Source organism: Pimephales promelas, chromosome 17 (assembly GCF_988280905.1).
Source record: "Pimephales promelas chromosome 17, fPimPro1.hap1.1, whole genome shotgun sequence".
Lineage (NCBI taxonomy): Eukaryota > Metazoa > Chordata > Actinopteri > Cypriniformes > Leuciscidae > Pimephales > Pimephales promelas.
In genome coordinates, this window is record NC_142785.1 from 28,879,478 (window position 1) to 28,892,890 (window position 13,413).

Here is a 13,413-nt window from a genome sequence, read left to right on the forward strand (position 1 = left end):
CATTTACAAGTCATTAAATCTTGTTTAATTTGGACTTCTCTGTGCATGCTCTTTGAGGTGGTGACCATAGACCTCCATTATATGACTGACAGACAAGAACGGTTTGACCTAAAAATATCAAAATTGAAACTACTGCGGAAACAAAGACACCTACATCTTGGATGCCCTTGAGGTAAGCTATAAAACATACCAAAAATGTGTTTAAAAAGTGAACTATCCCCTTAAGTACCTTTAATAAACATGCCTTAGAAAAAAATGAAAAAATGCTTTCAGTTAAAACAACTGAAACGTGCATTTCAGCCTGAGACTAGACTTGACTGTGAAACCCGGGATAGTATAGATTACAGATGATGAATATGCGGTGCTGTCCGAGAGGAGGACTCCGAGCCTGAAATTTGTCCTGAACCCAGTAGGTGTAGGTGTGAACTCTGGGTTCGGGCCATCTCTGGATAGATAGGGAAATTCAAATGTGTAGAGTTGGCGTGGAGGAGTGATGAGCCCTGTTTATGGTTCCACACTGCAAGTTATACATTTAGCACCAATGTGTTTGCAATGTTTTACCTCCATTACATCAAAAGAGAAGCATAATAAAATCTGCTCATACTCCTCATTTACATGCATCGGCCTTTGAGTTCTCGCATAATGAATCAGTTCACAAACCCAAACACGGTGAATCTCTCCAGCGGCGGCTGTAGTCCAGGCAGAGACGAGCAGTGGGCTTAATTTCCTTCTGCCTGTTTTGAAGGTCATCCGGATGTCTGCCATGACCCCAGTGCTTGTCTTGGTTTTAAAATGCTGTTTAACTCAGGGAGTCTCTCGGCTGTTATGCTTGAGATAATGTCAGGCCTGACATTTTCTTCAGATAGTATGATTACCGCTGAACTCTCTTTGAGCTTTGTTGGCGGACTTTGCGGCAGATTCGCATCCTGTTGAGAAACGCGCTCATGAGAGAGTGATATCTGTTTTGACTGAGCCGCTTCCTTAGGACGACAGTACGGCTTGATTAATATTCCAAAAAGGAAAATTGAATGTTATTGTTTATGGTTGGATGATGTGACTGGTACAGTTTTATGCCTCTGTGTGCCAACGTAATCCAAACAGCGCAATCAATTTATCATGTGCCCGCTGGGAGCACTTGAAAGTTTAGGATGATGTGGCAACTTCTCTCTGGGGTCTTCATGTTTTTTAACCTATATCGGGTTGTTAATTTATATTGTATGATTTCTTAGCATACTTCCATGATAAATTAATCAGAGACTGTTAAACTGCAATCAAACAAAACAGAATATTCCCCCCGTGGTTCAAACATCTCATTTTGGAGATGAAAAGTTATGGAATAACAACTGGCAAATGATGACATAAAAGATAACAAGTCATTAATAGGATATAAACTACACACACCTCGCAACTTGTGTGTCTGAGTACATTGGAAACAAATAAATTCATTAATTTACTGCATTAATATTAGAGAGGAAGAGAAAACTCAGGCACTTAAAGCCATAGATTAATGTCAGAAAAAGCCACGGTATTAATATATTGTTTTTTTTTTTCTGCACTAAACTAAAGTCACATCCTAGGGAACACTGATGCTTTGAATAATGCATTTTCTTCTGTTAGATATTAATTTAAATGTATAACAGCAAAGCAACACCAGAAAGCGTCATGTCCCAATTACGTTCACTGGCGGTGTCAAGAACAGATTTACAGAAGATTTGCTGCAATATATGTAGGCCTGTGTTTTTTTCAAAACCCTGAAAAAAAATTATAATTACACAAAACACGAGACTTAGAGCCTTCAACTTGTAAGATTAAACTCTAAAGCTGTTTGGTCCCCTTGACTCCAAAGATGTTTTTCCTGGCTTTCAATAAAATGAACACTTTTAAAGTCATGTCAAAAGTCGAGTAAACAAAGCATCAGAAATCTGTAATTAGCTGGAGATGTCTTGGAGACTTGGCACGGAGATATTTATTTATTTGTTTTTACTAAAACAGCCCGGCTTTTATCATTCCCTCAGTCTTTTTAAGAAAATATGCATTTGTGTGCTGAAATGTCAGGAATCGTTGAGGACACCAGGTTTGTTTTCTCCTATTGATTTGGAAAATCTTATTAAAGCCAACATGATATTTAGTGCCTCACTCATTGACAACCATATAAACATTCATTGTGCTATACAGTCAGCTTGCTGACAATTCTGGAATTTCAGTCTGACACAGGCTATGTCTTAATTACAACGAGATGTAGCTGTTGTGGGGAAAAAATAAAAAAAATAAAGAATACCAGTGACAGGAGCAATCGTTCTGTCCTCCGCCTATTTTTTTAAAGTTTACGGCACGCCCATCTAGGGAACTTGGGCTTCCCGGCGGTCAATACAACTTTAGAGGATGTCCGATTTCCAGCTAAGAAACTTCGATAGCACATGAAGACAGGAATAGTGACACGATAAATAATTCACGACATGATGAAGATGCGCAGAAACTACAAGCTATTGATAAAGATCCAACTCTTTAAAAAAGTGAAAATGAATACACATTTTAATACACGATATCAACAAACAAAAGCCATCTCATTTAATTCTGGCAAGGCTTAAAGATTCAGCATTCAACTAGTGCTTGGAAATAAGCTTATTTTGATGTAATCCTCTTTTTACTTGCATTCCTTATTGATTGGCTTACAGTATTATGTGTATAAATCCAACATCGCTCACACAGCTTTATTTAAACACTCTGCTCGTCACTTTGAAACAATGCCTTCTGTCTAATTAAAGTTGCACTCACATAAGAGTTTAAATGCAACCCAACATGCCAGACAGTTCTGTGGCTTACATGTCCCTTATTGCCAGGGGTTTTCAATCTTTTAGATGCCACAGACCCCCACATGTGATCATCCTAATGCAAGGGACCAGCCCTCATCCTAAACTTTAAATATTATAGTATTTCAACGCATTCTCATCCCAAGGAGTCATATAAAACGATTTTGCCAATGCGTAGACATCCAACGCACATGGCACCCTTTAGCGTCAATATAACACGCTTCGGTTATGGGTAGGTTTAGGTCTGGGGTAGGGTTAGTGTTAGACCACTAGGAGGCGCCTTCTGGCCCATATATATTTGCGTCTCAAATTGACGCTAAAGGGTGCCATGTGTGTTGGATTTATACGCATTGGCAAAAGCGTATATGACGCATTGGGATGAGAACGGGCTGAGTATTTCATCTATAAGCTTTTCACTTTTATTTAACTTTTTTGGAATGAAGCAGCAATCAAAATATGTTTATATTTTCGATTTGGGGTTGTACACGTTCATTTTCTCTAACCCTTTGTCTCCACTTGGCATGTTCCTAGAAGTTTTAAATTGTATTCTTCCACTTTGGGTCATCTCAGCACTGCTGGAGAAACTAACAGGCCAGTCGATTCCCTGACCATTATACTACCTATATAATTAACACTACTCCCACACAACAGTTTAAATGCATCTAGATGTACCAGGGGCTTTCAGAGGTTTCCCATATATCTTAAGATCCTTTTCATGTTCTGAAACAACTGAAACCGCATTATCTTATACGTTTATTCTAATGGTTTAATTAGGTGTTTGAATGCAAAATAATAATTTGAAGTGTCCACTGGATAAATGTTTAACCCTCTTGAGCTTCTTTTTTTCTTATGAGATTGATAAACAAAGCATTTATTTGCATGCATAAATACAAATTAAGCCGTTTCATCTGCTCCTTCTATACAGCTGTAATGGATCTTGATGATCTCACCATCTCCAATGTCACGAGACACATCTTGATCTTGACACACATATCTAAATGTATATTTATGAGGAACCTTGAGCATCCAAAGGCACAACTGTCAATAGCCTGAAGCAGATAATCTTGTTAATTGGATATGATCTTCCTTTGTTCTCCTTTCAAAGTGCTTGTCTCAAGTTCTCAATGACCCTGTGTCTGTTAGAGTGATTTCTCAACACAAACATGGTATTTATTTTTAAAAGATTTAGTCTGCATATAAAATATTCTATCTGATATCTTAAGAGTTCTGGACTTCCTCTCTCAGAAACAGGGTATTTATTGATAAAACGTCACAACACTGCTGTGTCCTTAAGTTCGGCCTTTTACACTTAAAGCCCTGTTTTAAGATAGTTTATGATGAAATAGAACAGTTGAGATTGAAATTTGCACACATGCTGCTGGACCGAGAATTTTCGGTTTCTGTGGTTGCACCCCCCATAGATTAATCTCAACCTGTCATAAACATGACATAGCAGATTAATTATCAAACTTAAGAAACCACTTAGCTTTTTTGGTTAACATTACATTAAACTGTCAGGAGGTTGGTTTTGACATTGGCTGTCATGAAGCCATTATAACTTTTTAATGACAAATTCAATTAATACCACTGCAGTTGAGGTCACGAAAAATATTCATGACACAGTTATAATGGCCTCATGACAGCCAATGTGTTACCAACTTAAGTTTACAAAGATGTGAAACCCACCTGGTCTAAGGTGTTCACTGATATGCTCAGAAAAATTCCTGCTAAGATGCTTTCCAACTGGTTTTATCGTAGTTTTTGACCAAGTCGAATCAATAGAGTTGAACAAAAACTATGATAAAACCTGTTGAAAGCAACTTTTGCTGTGATCATTGTGGAGATGAGAAGGTGCAACCACAGAAAGTCTCATGTGTACAAATTTCAAACCGTTTTATTTCATCAGAAACAATCTTAAAACAGGGCTTTAAGTGTAGAATACCAAATTTGTCCTTTAAGTGAAGTGAACTTAACGTTTGGTTAACAGCCAATTGCCATCTTGCCTTTGACTCATATGGTGCCAATAATGAAAGCATTAACACCAAATTTCGTTTTCGATTTGGTTTGTGGTTTGAAACCGAAACTTTCGCTCCAGTTGCCCCTGATGTTTGAGATGAAATGGTGTCTAAGCGATGAAATTATGAAACACCAGGAGCGATGGGTGAAGTAAAAATAGACAGGTGGTCATACATGAAGGAAAATTACTCTGCGTAGGAGGCCAGTCCATTATACTGCTTGACCCGGGATCATTTAAAAAAAATAAAATAGAAGAAAAATAATAGATCAATCAGGCATAACAAAAGTCGAGGTGGCTTCTGAATTATAGAGGAAGGAAGTTGCTAAGAGCATGAAGCACAATGTTGCTGCACTTATATGAGGCCTTTTCAGCCCTTCTTTCTGGCTTTGGTTGAAGTCATCTGTCCTCTGGAGATAAACAGATCTTTCCTGTGAGTGGCATGGTTCTAGCAATATTGTTTTGAGTCAGTGTTGTGTACTCGAGACTCGGACTCGGTCTCGAGACCATAGTTTAATAGTCCCTGTCTTGTCGTGGACTCGTGTGCATTTTGACTCGGAATTGACTCGTACTCGAACATACTGTATTAGTCAGACTTATTCCTGAGTCCACTCGAGTCCCATTCTAAATATAATAATAATAATGTCCAATGATTGCTGACTTTCTTGTGGGCAATTGTGCATGACTTGAGACTATAATACCTATAATACCTTGAAAAAAATCTTTCTTTTTTTTCAATTTCCAATAGTCGTCCCAATAGCATCTTGAAGCAACTGAAATATGCAATTCAAAAAGCTGTCTTTTCTGATCAACAGAACTGTAAATTATTTGACAATGCTGATTAGATGAAGCCCCACAAGAATGTGCTTGGGAACATTACATCAGTTACATCAGTTTTTTTTTGTGTTTTTTTTGTTGTTGTTTCCAAATGGTGTAGTTACAACACCTACCAGCAGGGGCTAATTAGGCCACACTAACCAGCTAAACCCTGACAGTTGGTTATGAATAAATCTTTTTCAAATCCAAAATAAATGGACACCAGTAACTTATTTGCATCCAGTAAGTCAGTAATCTCTCCCCTGCAAATATAGCCCAGTTTCTCTTTTCTTTATGTTGACATGCAGAGCTCAACTCTCTCTTTATTCTGTCTTCATACTCTCTCTTTTGTACTCTTTTGTTGACAGCTCTGTGTTGCCTAATCCTTTGAAATCCCTCTTGAAGCCATTGCTGTGGCAAACAGTGTGACAAGAAAAGCACTTTTCTGTATCAGAGTAGCTCACCCATTGTCTACTGTGCGTGTGTGCACATCTCTCATAGGATACATCATACATGTGTACAGTGGCATTGCTGAAAACTGAGTGTTTTTGTGCCTGCAAAACTGAGGTTTTTCTGAACAGGATTGAAGAGTGCATATTGTGCACTTTTCAGGACTTTAGATTCTGTATACCATCTTAGGATGAATATGAAACACACACTAGATTTATTTACAAATTCCTTGGATTTGGTTCAACAGAAAAAGGGACAAAAATGTGATTTTATAATGTAAAAAAACCCATCCTTATATGTCCTGTTCACACTACATTTAGAATATAAAGCTAATTTATTCACAATGTTGACATGGTGACATAATTATCTTTTAAAGAGGACCTATAATGCCCTTTTACAAAGTCTTGATTTTGTTTTCGGGGTCTACCTGGATATGTTTTCATGCTTGAATGTGCAAAAAACTTTATTCTTCACATATTTTACATTCTTTCAGCACCTCTCTTCCCAGTCTGTCAGTAACACTGTTTAGTTCTTGTCTCTGAAGCCCCTCCTTCTGAAAAACACGATGTGCTCTGATTGGTTGGCTGAATCAGCGTGTGGTGATTGGTCAACCACTTCAAGCATGTTTGGAAAATGTCAGGCTTTTTAGCATAACCGTGTTAGATTCAGACTGGAACATGGCGAGAACAAACTACTAACGCTAACACCCTCATCCAGGCCTTACCCCCTTTATTTTGCATATGCATTGGACAACAATTATTTAAATGATGAATATTGTGACGTGTATGTTCCTAGAATAAAACTGAAAGACTGCTATCAATGTGTTTCAATGAACTGTGATTATTAATATAGACAACAGTGGACTTTGTTCTTTTTAACTCGGCAGGCATTTTTATGCTCAAACAGCCATATAACACAATAAAGAAAGTTGAAATATTTAATGTCCATAAGATGTCTTTCTGAGACCTGAGAATTCTGACATATTTATGGAGGCTTGTTTCCACCACAGAATGAAAAATAAAAAAGGTAATTGTGACTTTTTATCACAATTCTGACTTTTTATTCTCACAATTGCAAGTTTACATCTCGCAATTTTGACTTTATTTCTAAGAATTGCGAGATATGAAGTCAGAATTGCGTGTTTTTAAAGTCAGAATTGCGAGATATAAAGTCAGAATTGCGTGTCATAAATTCGTAATTGCATGTTATAAAAGTCAGAATTGTGACAAAGTCAGAATTGCGTGATATAAAGTCACAATTGCGTGATATAAAGTCGCAATTGTGTGTTTTTAAAGTCAGAATTGTGAGATATAAAGTCAGAATTGCGAGATATAAAGTCGCAATTGCATGTCATAAAGTTAGAATTGCGTCAAAGTCAGAATTGCGTGATATAAAGTCGCAATTACGTTATAAAAGTCAGAATTGCGAAATATAAAATCAGAATTGCGTGATATAAAGTCGCAATTGCATGATGTAAAGTCGTGATATAAAGTCTCGCAATTGGGACTTTATTTCTCACAATTCTGACTTCATATCTCGCAATTGTGAGATAAAAAGTCACAGTTATTTATTTATTTGTTTATTTTTTATTCAGTGGCGGAAACAAGCTTCCATACATATTGCTATATAACAGCACGCCATTTTTTTCCTTGAGCACCTTGACTTTTACTTCAAAGAAGATCAATAAGAATGTATGATTTGATTAAATTACTACCCAGAGTAATGGCAAAAAGGAGCAGAAGATAATAGGCTACCTGATAAAGCTTGCTCAAGGACACAGTTGGTGAAAGTTCATTGCTTATTCTTTTCAGGCCTTGAACCAGCAACCATCCATTTACCAGCCTTAAGCTTATGGCTGCTACGCCACAAAGACCTTTGATTCTGTTTACCACCATAATCTGAAATCAACCTCTTATTTTCCCTCTCCACTGCCCAATTCATACACACACACTCAAGAAAACCAGGTACCATAGACAGACCATTTTCATTCCAGGTTTGTTTTCATGGAGGGGACAAAAATATATAACAGACATTAGTATTGGCAGACACGGCTGGAGAGAAACTACTGGGACCCTAGACTCCCCATGGGCAATAAACATAAACCTGTAGCTGGCAATATGAAAGCTGTGTCTGATAGAGTCTTCAAAGAAATACTTTTCTTATTATAAAATCAAAAATGACTTGCGCCATCGAGATAGCAGGACTGTATTCCCCTCCATGAAGCAAAAATCTATTTGTTTCCCGTCACCTCTAAACATCTATCCCAATCTAACCACAGTTCAGACATAATGATTGTGTTCCTGAAACCCCGAGCCTTTAATCTCTAGCTCATCATTTCCTCTTCCCAGAACTCTTGATGTTTCAAATGCATAACACATAAACAGCACTGCTGACGTAATTTTTTGATATACCTTAATATACTGTCCACGTCTGTATCCTAGCAACAGGATGCCCATTCAGATGAAGGTGTGACAGTCCGAGTTACACCTTCTGTAGATCATTTGCTTTAACTGGAAAATTCTGTCATTGTATGGCCACCATCTAGACCTTTTTTTCATTCAAGGAAATTTCTCTCCGCCTAATCTCGAGAGGCCGTCGTCGACTAACTTTAGGATTCTGGCATTCTTAATACTACGTAAATGAGAAAAAGAAGTGAACCACGTGCACTTCAACACTTTTACCACTGGTGTATTTCCTTTCGGTTTCAGTAGAACATACATAAGCAATATATCCAAATGTAAAATCTCACTTAGACGCAGTGACAGTTGCCCTGACAGTGATCGCTCTTCCTGATCAAGTTACGGTTAGCTTTCAGCTCCCAAACTTACCTACACTCACCTCCTTTTGACCTTCTGTGAGCTGCTGACTAAATCATTTCCTGAGTTCATTAATCTCATGCTAAAGGAAGAACGCATTTCACCACAAATGACAGCTCATGAGGTGATGCACGTTTGATAGAGGACATATTCATTCATCAAGGGAGCCTTTGTTTGATGGATATGCAGCTATCAGTGCTGGCTCTTACCCATCCATCATCTGCACGAGGTCAGGCCTGAAGATCAGAGCCCAGTCACTCGCTAAATCGTCCACTGTAACTCTAAACTCGGGAGTCGAAGTCACCTATAGTTTCATCTCTTGTCAACAGTTACATGACCTACATTTAAGAGTTGGTTCAGGCAGATATTTTTACACAGTCTTCTGTTCTGGAGTTGGCAACAAGAAGCAAGTGGAAATTGGAAGTCCGTTTTCTTTTTTTAATGATCACGATCATTTAATGCACTTACATCATTCAGTTGCCAGCCAGAGTAGTAGTGCATAAACTGAAAATATTATATTAATTGATGTGATCATTTATTTATATCTAATCTTGTTTTTTTAATTATAATTTAATTTAGGGGGTTAGTTGTAGTTTAATTATTTTATATAACTGAACATAAATCTATCACTCCAGCCCACAATCCTACATATTTCTAGTGTTCCAACATGACATCATGACTTTTGCGTGTTATCTATACGCATTTTGAGCTGTATGTGTGTATGTCATAAAAAAAAGTAACGCAATTAGTTACTTCTTTAGGGAGGAGCATAATATTGTAATGCATTACTGTCCCCAACACTGATTGTGAAATTAGCCAAAAATAGCACAACCGCTTACTTTTATATGCAACATACGACTACAACTCAGTAGAAAGGCGTTTCTTGTCATTCTTTCACAACACACTGTTTTTATTGCATCACATTGAATACAGACCGCAAACCCATTCTCGAGGAAAATATTTATTTTGTTAAATATTTATTTATATGTTCACTTCGCCATGAAAAGCTATGCTGCAATTAATTTTGTCATTCTGTTCTTCATGGCGGAGGCCGTTCACACAGAACATGTTGGGATTTGTCCATCATATCTCACTGTTTTGGACTCGTAATGGCTCTGATGGAAGAAACTTTATATTTATTTATTTATTACTTAGAGCATCATTAGCATCCAGAACCAGACAGTATTTGCATGAGTACATTACTTAAGTACAATTTTGAGGGATCTGTACTTTACTCGAGTACCATTTTTGGGGACTTTATTCAAGTACATTTGAGAGGCAAATATTGTACTCTTTACTCCACTACATTTCTATTCATAACCACGAGTAGCCGTTACTACTTATGAAAAAAAGAAAAATCTCTGAAACCCTCTAGTTGTTGTTTCCCTCTCAAACGTGATTGGACAGTGCAGGCGCCACTGATTGGGACAGCCTATCAAAAATAACCTTTAGCTTTCCCCCAAAGTCAACCCCATGGTCAGATTTAGATAAGAGACGAAACCATGGACAAAACAATGGCGCAGCAGGTTTATCACGGGAATGTGCCAACCCATCACCCCACCTCGCAAGACTATTTAAATTTTTGGAATTTTCTGAAATTTTCTTAAATGTTAAATAAAGCAACATGGTAAAAAGATGAAAATGACTTTAATTTCAATTCACATTCTCCTAGGTAATAGCATTCACATTTTTCATAACTTCATGTACAATTCTGTATGTAAATGTAAGCACTGTAGTAATGCAATATTTAGAAAATGTACTCTTGATACTCAAGTACTGTTAAAAACAAGTACTTCAGTACTTTTACTTAAGTAGACATCTGACTGTACTTGTACTTGAGTCATATTTAGCAAATACTCTTACTCAAGTAACAAAGCTGTGTACTCTGTCCTCCTCTGTTAGCATCATTGCATGTGTACACTTTATAATTCTGCCCTACAAAGCAAAAAGGCACTAACTACGCAGAGTACAGAACTGAGGAAAATGACTTTAACTAGGGCTTTTTGCATTTACTGTACAAACGACTACCACTTTTCTTCAAAACGACAAACATTTGAGATGAGATGTTTGTCATATAACAAACGATGCCTTGAATGTCATGAAAATGATAATAACTAATGTTTGACCAAAAATGCATTGAATTAAATGTTGTTGTTTTATATATTTATAGTATACAAACAAAATTAGGTAATATTTAGCTAATTGCTTATTTCATTATAAACTTATTTATAAACTGATTTAAACACATTGCCCAGGAAATCTGTTGGGGCACAACAGCTGAATCCCTATGTAGTGTTCTTCTTTCAGTTTCCAATAAATTACATTACTCCTTACATTCATGACTTTCCCCCAACTCTTTGAAGTCTGCTGCTTTTGAACAAAATTCAATAGCGGTTAAAAAAAAAGATGAAAGGGACAGTGGCAATTTTTCACACTTTTTTCCGTAGACATTAGGGCCTTAGTTCTCTCATTCCTTCCCAAGCCTCTCACAGATCCACACCCTGTGCAGCCGCATATAAGTATATTTTTTGAAATATGAAACAGCAAATATTATTTTTGCACTGCACAAGAGAGAATCCTCTCAAACCCTCTGTGATGGCACTGAACAAGCACTCGCCCAGAGCATGTTTGCTCTCTACTCCACCACCCCTCCTCCTTCAGATTTATCTACACTTTTTCATCTCCCCTCCATCTTTGTTGTATTTGGTCTTTGGCCTTATCCTGGGGCTTAGGACCACTGCCAGATTTGATCGCTTCTACTTCTCCTTTGGATGTTTTGCAATGCAGAAACAATGTTGAGTGCAACATTACAAGTTGCAGGGCACATCTGCACAAACAAGGCAATTTAGATGAAGAAAATCTTTAATATTAAGAGAAATCTCAGGGCGGCTGCTCAGCTGACATCAGACCTTCCGGACGTATGCAAGTAACAGAAAACAATCAAACAAAAAAAATCGCTTATAGGTGCCCAGTTCGGTCAAGAGGTTGTTCTGACCCAATAACATGAGCTGTAAGCCATGTATATGAAGAGTTCAGATGCAAAAGTGCCATTTGAAATTTCCTTCCAGAATGATAATTTTTATCAAGCTTGTAAATTTAAGTTCAGTAACTTGACTTAAATGGCAATGAAGATTACCTATTAATTGTAATTTAAGTGACAATTAGTGAACTTAAGCTTGATAAAAATTAAGAAAATTTCAAATGGCACTCTTCATATGTAGCGATGTATAAGCAACAGCAAGATTATGTTAGGACAACAATGATGTCTGATAGCACCACTAAACAGCAGACAGGGGAAAATACTGTATGTCTTTTAAGATATATCAACATACAGCAACTAAAATGTAAACCATTTAGTAAATGTTAGAGAAGTACTAACCCGATATCACGGCAATTTGTACGAATTTATACGACCTCTTTCGAATTCTTACGATTTTTGCTAACGGTACATATTTTACGAGTTTCCCAATACAAATGAATTTGCACGAATGACCTAACCCTGACCCCGCCCCTAAACCTACCCATCACTAAGGTTTAGACAAATCGTACAAATTTGTTCTAGTGAGGTCATATGATTTCATACAAATTAGCCACCTTAAATAGTTTATACTTTGATTCCATCACTTGTTTAGTTTGTTTGATTCCATGTCAGTATGTGAATGCAAATGCATTGACACATGTTGGCAGCTTTAGAATACTGAATCTCATTTGAAGTACTTAGATAAGCTACAATTTATTTATTTATTTATTTTATTTTTTTATTTTTTTAGGAAAAAGCTGAAAACATGTTCTCAGAAAACTACAATAGCAGTCATTTGGCAGACACTTTTATCCAAAGCAGAAATACAATCCTCTTGGAATAACCCTGGGTTAAGTGCCTTGTTCAAGGCCACGATGGTGGTGGCTCCTTGCGGAGCTTGAACCACCAACCTTACGGTTACTATCCCTTAGCTTAACTCACTCCACCACACAATATAATATCAACCGCCTGGTGAAAAACAATTCAAACAGAATTCTATCAAGCCAGAGCTTTAGTTTGACACAGAAGATCAAATGTCAGTGGCACATCTATCAGAAATCTTAGCAGAAATACTGCTGTCCAGTGACATTTGTTGTTTAGTTGACTCTCTTATCCACCGAGACTGTGAACTAGTCACAAGAACAGACCCCTTGGAGCAATTGAATGTTAAGTGCCCTGAACTAAAGCTCTCTGGTGTAACAAAGATCGTGATCTTGGGTTGCTGTTGATGTTCTGGCTCACTGAACTTCACCCGCGTGGCCTGTATATTTAGCCACAAGGCTATACCGTCTCACTGGAACCATCGTTTGTTTAATTTTGCAGTACTTTTAGATTCACTGAAATAAATGGAAATTTAGTTAACATGGTCAAATGTGATGCGCAGCGTCTTATAAGTGTAAGTGTTTCATTCAGAAGTGGATGTAGTGATCTGCCGTTAAATTAATCTGGAGTTGATAACAGCTTGAACCTATCAGGGGAGCCCTCCGA